The sequence below is a fragment of the Oenanthe melanoleuca genome, chromosome 4, assembly GCF_029582105.1.
Source record: "Oenanthe melanoleuca isolate GR-GAL-2019-014 chromosome 4, OMel1.0, whole genome shotgun sequence".
NCBI classification, from domain to species: domain Eukaryota; kingdom Metazoa; phylum Chordata; class Aves; order Passeriformes; family Muscicapidae; genus Oenanthe; species Oenanthe melanoleuca.
In genome coordinates, this window is record NC_079337.1 from 61,722,860 (window position 1) to 61,735,007 (window position 12,148).

A 12,148-nucleotide genomic window follows, 5' to 3' on the forward strand; every position below is an offset into this window, starting at 1 on the left:
GGGTCCTGGTGATCACCAGCTCCCTGTGGCTCCCTGTGGTTGAGATTTTATGCTTTCAAGGAGGATGGCATGAAAATACATGTAACACTCAGACTGCTCAGAGATCAATCATTATTGTAGGAAGGATACTGCCATACCATCAGAAGACTGTCAAGATTCAGTGACTGCCAAATTCTGGCACTCTGTCATGCCCTCTGGGAACTATTTTGTCCTATAAAGAGATGGTAAGAGACAGAAAAGTAAGATCTGCCCTACATACCAAAGAGAACTTGTAATTCAAGCAACATATAGCAAGTCCTCAATATCAAACAGAATTTGTGAGTTGTACAGACAGATTTCCCAGACACTACCAGGCTGGTTTATCTGTGTACCACAGCTGTCAATAGTGATGTGCAGCTGCTGCTGAACAGCACACACAGTGTAGGGTGGGTTCCAGAGCTGTGGGGCAGGAGCTGTGAGCTGGGATGTTTTCAGAACTCTCGTATCATTACAAGTGAGAAGCATTTTGAGGCTCTCCTGAACACAAAGGCTTAGAAGATAAGGATGTGGGCTTTGCTTCTGGGTCATCATATGTGAAATAGCAGGGTGAAGTTTATTGAAGCAAATACAGATACAGCATTTGGATGCTGCTGATTTTTTTTTCTAAATGTCCTCTTTTATTTTACACTATTATTAGATACTGCCTCTGCCAATTTTATCTTACTGTGATTTGTTGTCTCTAAGGCAGATCAATTTTCATTCTGTTGAATACCTGGAGAAAGGGGGAAAGGTTTTATACAATGTCCTTTGTTCCTTTTACTTTCTTTGTTTTATGGAATTTCTCCACATAAAAAATACAGTGGTATTGTTGTCTGTCATTGTGATTGAAATTACTCAATGTTATGAACTGTATATTCATTTAATTTTCAAATAAGCAATTTCTTCGAGTGACAGGAGTTTAGATGTAACTTTGTCCTTACTATATATCTGATGTTCCAGTCCCCAAAGGATGTTGAATTAACAGACTTTGTTCCTTATATAATGAAAGCCAGAAGAAAATAATTACATATAAAGATGTTTACTATTTGATATTCTGAGCTTTCTGAAGCTCTGAGTTTTTACAATTCCCAGTGAATTCAGTGGAAATTGCAAATGTAAAAAAACATATCATTAATGACTATGGATGAGTTTATGGCTATTAAATAAATTTGCTTCTGGCTGATGATAAAATTAATGGGGTTTTGGATGTATTAATAAAGAGATTAAAAACTTACTTGAAAATATGATTTCTAATGCTTTGACATTTCATTTCTATCTTATTCCTAAAGTGTCTTTGGCCCATGAGCAGTACAGACAAGTAAGTATAATTGTATTTACATTCCAGATTGATTTTAAAGGTCTACAAGGATGAGCTTGATGATGAAGACAGAAAGTTGGGACTAGGATCACTTTTCAGTTTTCCTGTCAACCACCTTTGATGAATCTCCTCACATAAGTACCAGCATTTCCCTCATTCTCCTGTTTTAGGAGGAAAATCAGCAGGTGGCTCAGAGAGGATGGCTCAAAAGGGATGACAAAGGTCATGCTATTTCTTAGGTACTTACTGAAAACCAGCAGCTGATCACCTTAATCTACCCTCAAGACGTTCCTTTGACCAAATGACACATGAGGGTGCAGGGGGTCACATTTTCTGCTTCTCAGGGGAGCACTGCTGCCCTTCCTTGTGCTGGCTGTCCCTGACATGTGTGGGGACAGTCACTCATTCTGGTGCAGAGAAGGGACAACCACGCCAACCCCAGTGGGCTGCTGGCTGCAGGAGGGAGCTGCCTGGCTGGACACAACTCACTCCAAGTTTCCCAGCTCCTCTGATCTGCTGCACTTCTCCTGAGGGCTGAGGTGCTGGTCTGAGGAGCCGTGCAGGGAGTGGTAATGAACCAGTTTGGATGATAATGAACCGTGGAGTGTGTCTGACACTACAAGGTAGAGCAGGTAAAACCCTGAGGTAGCACAATTTTACTTGTTTCCCCTAACATTAGCATGTGTGACATGAGCAAGGAGCTAAGGCACTGAATAAGAAAAGGCCATCCTAACATCCCTTTTTCAGGGTATAGCTGCCCTTTATCTCAGCCAAACAAAAGTGTGTGTGGTGTTTTTCACAGTCCCCAAATAAGCATAATAGCTGCTGGCAGCAAATTTACTTTCATCGTTATCAAGGGCCTTGTGATTATGTGTGTTATTGGTTCCTGTTGAGATTGTTACACTGAAAACTATTTGTGGAAAATTAAAACGGATAAAAGCTTAAAAATCTAGTATCATGTTTCACTGTTGTCTTCTAAGGAGTGAAATTAAACTACCTATGTAGGGGAGAAAGCCAAGAGCCCTTGTAAACAGGAACATCTATTTGCATGGAGTGTTTACGTCTAACAGATGTGCTTTATCCTTGATAATTTACCCTGTTTGGGTCCAGAAGAGCTCAGACATTGTTTAAGCATGGAGTAAGGAACAAACACTTCCACTGTGCTGGATTGAAGTGTGTGCACATGTACTAGCCTGCCTGCAGAATGTACTGACCCTTTGACAGGCTTTGGCACAGAATAGAAAAGTGCCAGCTGAAACAGAAAAAAAAATCATAGGGGCATAATTAGATGGGGATTAGTTGTCTGGACCAGCTTTCCTGGCTTTGGCCTTAACTGGTGTGAGCTGGTGTGGAGATAAATGAGATGAAGGACCAGCCTTGATCAGAACAGATCCAACCTCCACTATGGAAAAGGCTTGTCCTTAGAAGATGCAGTGACACTGAAATTCATGTCAGTGCCAAAATTCCACAAGGGAGCACTGAAATCAATAAGGCCTTTACATTTGCTTCTTGTTCATGATAAATAAGAAAATGGCTTATGGGATGACAGGAAATTTAAATTCTTTTCTAAAAGCAAACTAGAGGAGGCCACAAAGAGATATTATTTTTATTTCTTCTAATTTTAACATACTTGTCTCATGGAGGATGATGCCAGTTACATGTTCTTTTTTCTTTAACCCTTGCATTACTGTTTCTAGCAGTGTTAGAAAGTTCTCCTGTGTTAAGCACATACTTGAGGTATTTTTGGGTGCTCACAGTTTTACCACTTCATCTTCTCTGGCCTCCCTGGCTTGACACATTGGGTTACTCAGGACAGCAGAGCCTGATCAGAGGAGACAAGGTGGCTGAGATGGGCACCTGATAAGATTGAAGTGTGCTGATTGGCTAGGAAAAGCTTCCAGAAGATGCATTTTTGGGGTGATTTTTAGCTCAGCCTTTTGTTGATGGATTTGCTGCCTGAGGGCGCAGTTCTGCAGCCCTGGTGGTGCCAGCAGGAAGTCTGAGGCCCTGCTCTGAGTGCAGGATGTGCACAGTGAGGTTCCATACCACCACAAGCCTACCTAGTCTGTGCCTAACCTCTCCAGAAGGAGTTTAGCTTGTTCTATAATGTGTGTCAGCTTTGGTTATGCATCACAAGGTGTGCAATGGTCATCACACCTTCTTCAGCTCTGTAGCTTCTATTCTTCTCTCCACATCCTGACACTGAGGAGAATAAAAATAAAAATACAAAGCCAGCTACATGAGAGGGGCCATTTCCTGGTAAATCCAGCCCTCATTTGTGCTTATAGTTCAAAGATTTCTTCAGGCAAGTCTCAAGACAAGTTATCAGTAGATAAAAGAAGGCTTATCTGCAGATGTAATTGCAGATAATGAAGTATGGGTAAAGTGAGTATTTTGCTACACAAAGCCCAGTTAATATCTAGGAGAGATACCTCCAGCAGGACATGGCAAAACAGTATGAAGAATTGTGAAGCTTCTGCTTTACCAGAACTGTCAACAGCGGCCAAAATGAAGAAAAACTAAGAAAGGGGGGAGAAAAAAAAGGCACAGCCAAGTCAGGTGACAGAAAGATGACTCTACAGAACTACAAATCAAAAGAAGGCAGCATAAATATGTAATATTAAAATCCACTTTCTAGAGCAGGCAGGATGGTGCAGGGCTCTGCTGTACCTGTGAGAACTGCTGGTAGCCCTTGTACTCTGTTCTGCTGGGTGTGAGCACTTCTCCTGGCATTTAGACAAGGGAAACTGGTCTATACTGTGTTCTGCAGCAGAGTGATTTTTAGTATTATTACTGAAAAACAGTACCACCTGAACTGCTACCACCTGAAATCTGGTGGCCTCCTCCTACAGGTCACTGCAAATTGGTAGGGCAGCTATTAACCCAAATTGCTTCCAAGAGAAACCAGGCAGGCATTAGAAAAAGAAAATCTGCGTTTCAGTCAACTGATTGGAAAGTGGGGTAGATGGGGATTACAGGTGTTGCCAAAACTGCTCTCTGGAGGCTGGGTTGGCTTCTGATGAACTCAGAAGCTGTATCTGTGAGTCCTGTATAAGTGAAGAACACCACATTGTGTTCCCCAGTGAACTATAATGGTGTTTTTAATGTAGAGAGAAAATTCCTCTTTCCTGACAATCACTACAGAAGAATGGGTGCTTTTTGGCCTCTTTCTCTCTGTTGCTTTTATGCAAGAACTAACTTCAACTCTAATTTTTCCTTGAATAGATTTTGTGAGGCTGCAGGCTGACCCAAAAGCCCTCAGCAAGCAGAAGAAAAATGCTAGTGCCAACAGCTCTGCAATAGCCTGCGGCAGCTCAGCAGTGCACTGAGCAGCCAGAGTATCAGAAGGGCAGTTTGGGAGCCCATTGCTGCTCATCTCCACTGCCTAATTGGCAGAAAACTCTGTAATTGCTACAAGTCAACAACACCAAGAGTTCAACTCAGAAATCAAACAGGGGGGCAAATTAAATGACTGTACATAGCAGGTACATGCTTCTAGGAGAGCCAGAGGCTGTGCATCTCACAGCAAGTGAGCTGCAAAGCAAGTCCCTACCAACACATGCACAGAACCTCCAGCAGGAAATGGACTGACCTCCATGAAAATGCTGATGAGCAGGGAGTTTGGCAGGTGTTGAACTCATGGCACAGAAAGCAAGCCTCACATAGTTGGGTTAAGAAGTGAGAAGCCTTTGCCTTCTTGTGTAAAGGATTTATGGACACACCTATCCCATGAGATCAGGCATAGCTCCTTCCTGCTTAAAGAGAAGTGTAGCTCTCCAGCTCTTCTGTATTTCCATGTGCAGGGACCAGATTTTAACTAACCTCAGGTAAACCTTGAGAAATGGCACTCAGTGACATGCACAGGAAACATCCAGGGTTTATTCCTTTTGATTCATGTAACCCATCGAAATGGCCTTCTGCCCAGACTCTCACACGTCCCCTCTGCTGCATCATCTTGTCTCCCACTTCTCTGCAGACTTATAGAAGAGCAGCCAAAACATAAGGGCAGAGTGATTTCAAAGAAGCAGTGCCAGCCTACCCTATAAATAATGCATACAGATCTTTTGTAGTGGTGAATTCTGCTTCCAAATCATCAACTGTGTTATCTCTCCCATTCCTGTCTTTGGCTGCAGCCTTCCTGTAACCCTCCTAGAATTAAACTAATGTAAACAGCAGATCTGAAGTGTGGTTTTTACTATGGGTTCAGCAACCCATCAAATGGATCTTTCTACTCACTGACTTGACAGATGAGCAGAATTCCTTATCCAGGGAACAGGAAGATGTGGAGCAGGTGCTCAAAGATGGCAGTAGAGAAAAGGCCTTGAATTATAACAGCGCTGCAGTGCTAAGTGAGAAAGGACATTAAATACAGATTATGAGAAAGGACATTAAATACAGTTATTGTAAAGCAAATAGGACTGTATCCAAGACAAACCTGACCTTGATCATCCATTTTACCACTTCAGGGGAAAAACTCCAAAGGTTTCAGATACTGGTAAGCCAGAAGTAGAAATTCAAAGATTAAATCAGCCAAAATCTACTTAAAACTGATGGCTGACTTCAAGATAGCAGGCTGTCTCAGTACAGTGGTATGTGAGCAATTGGCTGAGATATGTTTGTGCAGTTTTCTTCCTTAAAACAAATCAAAATGTTTGAGATTTGCAAATTGAAGAGCTATTGACCCAATAATCTGTTTGTTTTGCTTGAAGAGACACAGATCCTGTTGAAAAGTGTCATTCCAGCCAGGAAAAAAAGTGATCACTTCAGGAGTTCAGATGGGGGGCTGAATATTGTATTTCCATGTCTGAAAGGTTGCCAGAGTGAAAAAAATAAATGTCATAAGGTCTGAACTGTGGGTCAGTGCATTTATAGTTGTACCAAGCATGCTAATGGCTCTGAAGCAGAGACTAAGTGCATGACACAGCCCCCCATGTCTTCTGCAGGAAATCAAACAGATCCTAAAAGCAAAGGAGATAATACCATCAGAAACAATGCTCTGCAAGCCTCTACCAGCTGAATTATATTTATATAAAGATGCTTGCAGATCCAAAAGCACACGGACGTGCCTACTGTCATTCCCTCCTATCCATCAGTTTGATCTTGCTGGCTCTCTGAGGCTGAGCACTGAGGCCAAACAATGCACTTGGCTTCCAAAATGTCCACAGAGGTCACTACTGGCCAAAGGGATACACTTTTTTCTCTTCCTACCACTTACTCTTCTTTCAGAGGCTGAACCTAATTGTTGACCACACTTGTCTGAGAGGAACTGACACACCAAAATCAGAACTGAGCCCTGCAGTTGTGCATTAGATGTCTATAAGGCCCCATGTTTTTGGATGCCAGTGTCATAAAGTTAGTTCAATTCTCAGACAATAGATGGAGTAGCTCTTAAAAGACATGAATTTTCTGCAATGGTACTAAGTAGTGGGGAAGCACTGTAAGAACCCAACCTACTGGCACATAAAATGCTGTCCCACCCCACCATCAAGGGGGACAACTCCCTCTTCTAAAACCATAGAAGCTGATCCCTTCTTTTTCTCAAGATACTGGAAAGCTCAGAGACAGAGATTGCTGGGCTCTTCCTTTTCCTTTCTGCAGCTTTTGTACAGTCAGTGTTGGCCGTTCAGGGGACAGGATGGAGAGCCCACTGGCTGCTGTACCCTGGTGGAAGCCTGACAGAATTTGTAGTTCTCCCTTGCCTCCCCCACCTCGCAGTGCTGGGAGCACTGGCAGTGTGGGCACAATGCACTGATGATCTCTGTATCCTTTCTTTTCTACCCCCATGTCCCTGGATTTTAATATGTTCCAGGCTGTCCCTGTTGTGTGGGTATCCCAGTTTAGCTGAAGCCTCTAAGGCAGTGCCACTCGTACACAAATAATGTGGTTGATGAGTCATGCTCACTTAATGTCTCAAAGGACTGGACTCCACTTGTCCCACTGCTGCTGTTCTGTTCCCCAGCAACAGCACAGGTCCTCAGGAATTTCAATCTTCCACTGCCTCCTGATATTTTGTTCCCTGAACAGCGAGTTCTCCACATCTATTCCAGGAGCAGGTGGGCACCTGGGTCACTTGGATGCAATTGCTTGCTGCACATTCCTCCACTGGCATTTCTATTCCCCCTCAACTACGATGGGTCATTAATGATCTGTAACTTGGATCATTAACTATTATTTATGCAGAAACTCATTAGAACATTGTCAACTTGAAAAACCACGTTCTTCAATGAAAACATAAGTTGTTGCTAAAGCTGAAAACATCGACCAAATTTTCTTTTTCAACTTCTTGATGCCCTTGCCAGCAAACATTTGCCATTTTCTTTCTGCACTTCCATTTGTGTTTTCCAGTTCAGTCCTTACCACCACTGACTCTTCTTGGGCAGAAACAACAAAACCCAATAAAACCTAATTATTAGAACACTACTTAAGATAAGCTTCCCTTTCTAATGACATAAACCTTCCTTATCACATATAGCTGTGCTTTCCCCAGGCATTTTCTAGCAGTGACTCTTTCAGCACAAAAGAATAAAGCTCCAAAGCACTGTGACTGAAAGCGTGCCAGCCTTTATTGACACGGAAGGAAGCGCCAAGGCTTTGGAGAACTGTGAAACAGAAGCCTAAGGAGAAAGAGTTACATTATGTATGAGAAGATATTCTAGAAAATACCCAAAGGGATAAATGAGCCAGCCTTGAACAACTGTGACAGACTTCCAGCCTCAGCACTTACAGTTCTGTTGGAATCTGGGGATGAGAGCTGATCAAGAAATCAATGAAAGACAAAGATTCACAGGTTCCACACAGTGATGAGCCTCTGTATAAAGTGAGATGACTCAGAAAAGGAAAGACAGGTGAAAGATTTAGTTGCCTGTTTTTCATTAGAAATTTGTAAGGATGTGGTTTTCAAATTCCAAGAGAGACAAATTCTAACTTAAATGTAGTAAAAACTCAGGAAGCAATGTAGAATTGCATCAAGCTAAAAAATGCATGGAAACAAAATAATCGTCAGCCAGTGTTTCAGCCTGGTTGTCTGCACAAATGTGGCAGCCAAAGGGACAGCAGGCACAGGAAGGACTCAGAGGTCCAAGTGTACCCGAGACATTGACAAAACAAATCACTCTAAAATGAAAAGAAACCAGGCTATGACTGACAACCAGATTTATACATTGACAGCCTCAGGCCCCTGTCACACAGTTCAAATTCTTGAGTGATCTTGCATGTGCTTTATTGTAGGGCAGTCACAGGTATTGATGCTTTGTCTGGAAGATCCTAATATTTCAGATATCTTGTTCCACTAAGGAGCTTATTCCTTTACAATTATCTTAAAAGCATGGTGAAGGAATTGATTCATAGTACAGGTTAATCCATTCCAGAAGACCACTCCCAGCATCCCAAAACAGAGCCTAAAACAGCAATAGCCTAGTCATGCTTTTCCAGACAATAAAGAAAATAAATGGTTTATATACTAGCTAAGCTGTGCAAATGCCAGCATTTTAACTTACAATGATACAAAGAGCACTTGTTTTCCAAGAAAATGTATCAGCTTAACACAGCTTAAAATCCACTGTGATCTGTCTAGACCCTTTTTGTCTCATCCATAGTATTTTCAGTCCCTAGAAGACAACTCTTTTAATGACACCCTAAGGAATGCCCTCTCTGTCTATGAAATCTGCAGGCTGAGGAAGCTGTTGGTTTGTTCAACTCCTCTCCACAGCTTTCCCAGCCCCAGTTTCCAGCACTTCATGCCAGGTTTGACAGGAGTCATCCTGAAGCCTTGTCCCTTCCCACTCCCTCAGAGATTCCTGATGGATAGATCTGGATTGCTGAGTATGGCAGTCATTTATTAAAATTCATCTTAAAATGTTTCACCCATAAAGTTCATCAAGTTAAACTCCTAGCTTGCTTTTCTAAATATCTTTTTGAAATAATTGTCCTCAAGGAATGGGCTGGAGCCCTTCTGTTTCCTTCAACCTTTCCCAGTCAGAGTGTTACTTTTTCAGCAGGGCCTATTGTAAAGTCACAAACAATTGTTTCTGCAAATGCTGTTCCCAAAAATAGCATTTGGGTAGTTTGCAAACTACATTTCCATCTGGAGGAGATCTTTTCTCAGCAGCTTCAAACACATGGATACATAATGGAAAATACTGTCATGGCTTGAATAATGGCTCCTTCAAACAGGAGCAAAACTCACAAAGCAATGAATCCCAAAGCATGCTGAGCCCTCAAGGTCCAATTTTCCAAAGCTGCTAAGCATGGATGTATGTTGTTTTAAGCAAGCTGCTATTGTAGCACCTCACAAGATTTATTGTTTGTACTCTGTGGCACATATTGATTCCTGGGATGTGCAGAGATGAAACAGTTGTTACAGAAAGAATCTCTAGAGCATTAGATCTGGAGCACTGTATCTTGGCTTACTGCTCCAGCCAGTTCATCCACTCAGTCTCTCTCTCTCTGCTCATCTGTAGGTATCCTTGCACATCTCTCCTGCTTTGCTTTCCATGCTAAACTTCACAAAACACCACAAAATTTATTTGATTCTGAGATCACACCTAGGGCCCTTGAGCTCCACAGTCACTTCCACAGCCATCTGTGTGTGAGCCCAGTATCTGATTTGCTTAATGAGGCACATCAAACTCACCCAAATCTACATCAAAATGTGATGAATTATATGATGTAGAAGCAACCTTTGATTCACCACAGTAAATTAATCAGTAGCTGAACTCTGAGGAAGTTGGTGGAGTTCTTTGACTAGTTCTTTATGGTAGGGCTCTTCATGTTTTATCTACTGAAACAATGAAAGGCAACACATTAAAAGCCTCAGCTCCCTGGAGTTATCACATTTTCAGATTTAATACAATTTCTGAACTACTTCCTGCTGTAATTGCTAGCTAGCATGACTTGAGGCATGAAAATTGGCACAAAATTAAGAGAACCAATTTGGATGAATTAATTTCATCTTATGCTTTTTGTGTAAATCCCATAATTTCTCCTTCTGGACTGCTAGATTTTTCAACACAAATAACCTGGAAGATTCTGTGACTGACCTTGAGGCTTTCACACAGTGGTTCCCATGTAATTTCATCACAGTGGTGGTATTGAGGTAACACAGCAGCAAACTGCATTTTAGATCTGCTCCTTCCTTGCAAACAAACAATACACCAGGATTATGCTGGGGTCATCCCAAATCCTGCAGTATGGCTGTCTCAAGGTGAAGGGGTGGCTGTGAGCAATGAATGCCAGACAGTACAAGGCTGGGTTTTATTAAAGGCTGCTGGAAGCCAGCTCAGGGCAGGGGAACACCCTTCCTAAGGGGTCAAGCCCAAATTCCTCAGGCAAAGCTAAATTTGGTGTCTCCATTCCTACAGAATATGGACCATTTTCCCCATTAACACTTGGCTCACAGACCCAGCAGAAAGGCAGAGGTGTTTCTGTACCTTTCTCTTTAGGAAGGATGGGCCCAAGGGCAGTCCTAGTGCCCAGGCACAGCCTGCTGAACACCCAGAGAAGTGACAAATCCAGGGGAATGGCTCACCCTCCATGTGCCAGGACACTTTGCCAGGAGGACTGATCCCCTCAGAGCCAGTCAGTGACCCAGGCAGAAGGGCCTGGATGCTTCCTCCAGGCTGTCAGTGACTGGCAGGAGTATATGGGCATCCAAAGCACCCACTGTGTGCCAGTCTCAGCCAGGAAACCTCACACTGGCTAACTTCAGACTGAATTGGATGATAAAGTTCCTGTCCTGATGTACATGAGCCATCAGGTGACCTTAAATGAATAAACTGTGGGTCTAAATGGCAACTGGTTATAGCAGGTTGCTTTGACTACGTGGGGTTAAAACAGTGGGAACTTTACCTATTTGCAAAAGTTATCAGTGGTGGATAGAGAGTGAAGGGACACTGAACTGCTTCTGGTGTTGAAGAATGCCAAGACCAGCCTGACTCACCAGTCCCAAAGTTAAACATTGTGAGGATGTGAAGAACAAAGTTTCCTGACAGAAACTGGCACCATTAGCAGGCAAATTACTGATAAAGGAGACAAAAAGTGATAGTACTGATAATTTGTCTAAAGCTGCTGAGCTAAAGGCTGCTGAGCTGACACAGGTTGCACAGAAACATCTGACCAAGAGTCAATAATTTTATGCTACAAAATCCCACTTTTTAATGGCAGGGTCTTCTAACAAACCTTTTCTGAGAGCATTTGTGAGATTCTCCCATGAGCTGGGATGCTCCTCAAGGCCAAGTGAAAGAGATTTGCTCCCAGTTGTTGGTATGGGAGAGTAACATCCAGGCTCTACTTAGGAATTATTTTACTATTTTTAATATCATTGCTTCAATGTTGCTTCAGAAAATAGTGCACTATGCTAGTAGCTATAACTATCTATACTGTGCAGTAAATAATTCTTATTAGGGTCTTTTATCCTAATGATTATTATTAGAATAATCAATAAAATAAATAATTAATCTTATTAATATATCTGGGTTGCCATCCTTAATCCCACGGAATAAAGTCATGCAAAGATTCAATTGCACCTATAAAACCCTTTGGCTAAGTCTGGGACTAGGATTGGACCCAGCCACATCCATACTGCTCTCTGAGAAGGAGTTTAGAAGGACAGGGAGTCCTTTCTGCACCTCAACAGGAGAGCTTCTCTAATAAACTTAGTCCAAAGCTTCTTTCTGCTTACAGCATTGATCTTGAGGAGGCAATACAAAAAACTTGTTCATATGCCACGTGCAATTAAGGTTTTAAATGGACATGGTGTAAATCAGACCTCATGTCAAATGGAAGGCAGTTAAATGCATTTTCCCAAGTTTATCA